The sequence below is a fragment of the Schistocerca cancellata genome, chromosome 1 (assembly GCF_023864275.1).
Source record: "Schistocerca cancellata isolate TAMUIC-IGC-003103 chromosome 1, iqSchCanc2.1, whole genome shotgun sequence".
NCBI classification, from domain to species: domain Eukaryota; kingdom Metazoa; phylum Arthropoda; class Insecta; order Orthoptera; family Acrididae; genus Schistocerca; species Schistocerca cancellata.
In genome coordinates, this window is record NC_064626.1 from 466,082,725 (window position 1) to 466,083,787 (window position 1,063).

Here is a 1,063-nt window from a genome sequence, read left to right on the forward strand (position 1 = left end):
CCCCTACCCTATCAGCCGTGACCTGAAGTCATATCCGATGGTTCTCCACACTATGACGCCAAGAGTGACTCCTCTGTGCCTCTCCAAAACATTGGGAGAATGGGAGCTGTCCCCCGGGTCGTCATCATGCTCGCTGACGATGGTCGTGCAGGGTAGTCCAGAATAGCGATGATCGCTGAAAACAGTGCAATGTCATTCTTCAGCAGTCCATACTTCTCGGTCGCAGCACCTCTCCAGTCGCAGCCGTTTTTGATACCGTGTTGGCGGCAACCTACAAATGCGACGGTAATTATATTTGAAGGCAGTATCTGTTCCCGAAAGAACAGATACCATTGATGACCGTGCAGCTTCTCTAGAATGAAGTAATAATTAAATCGACACCCTAGCTGCAACTGGCGTTGATGTAGATCATTGGGAACATGTTGAAAATCTGTGCCCCGACCGGGACTCGAACCCGGGATCTCTTGCTTACATGGCAGACGCTCTGTCCATCTGAGCCACCGAGGGCAGAGAGGATAGTGCGCCTGCAGGGACTTATCCCTTGCACGCTCCCTGTGAGACTCACATTCCCAACACGTTTACACCACTACATTCATAGTGCGCCTAATAGATGTTTGCCCACCACACTCATTATTCGTGGCAGTTTAATCTACCAAGTTTAGTACGAGTTGGGGCATAGCGTGTGCGTTCGCACAAAGTGGTCAATGGCCGCGTAGCCACATTTTAACTATATATGAAGTAGTATTTGTTCCCAAAAGAACAGATACCATTGATGACCGTGCAGCTTCTCTAGAGTGAAATGACAATTAAATCGACACCCTAGCTGCAAACAGGCGTTGATATACGTCATTGGGGACATGTTGAAAATGTGTGGCCCGACCGGGACTCGAACCCGGGATCTCTTGCTTACATGGCAGACGCTCTGTCCATCTGAGCCACCGAGGGCAGAGAGGATAGTGCGCCTGCAGGAACGCTATGCCCCAACTTGTACGGGACTGGTAGCATAATCTGCCACGAGTAATGAGTGTGATGGGCAGACATCTATTAGGCGCACTACGAATGT

At 50.0% G+C, this 1,063-nt stretch overlaps 1 non-coding gene across 1 annotated transcript; it reads right to left on the bottom strand.

Moving 5' to 3' along the window:
* Window positions 1-433: 433 nt before the first annotated feature.
* On the bottom strand, window positions 434-508 carry Trnat-ugu (transfer RNA threonine (anticodon UGU)). The gene has a single exon. It is a non-coding gene; the product is annotated as a tRNA-Thr (tRNA).
* Window positions 509-1,063: the final 555 nt, after the last annotated feature.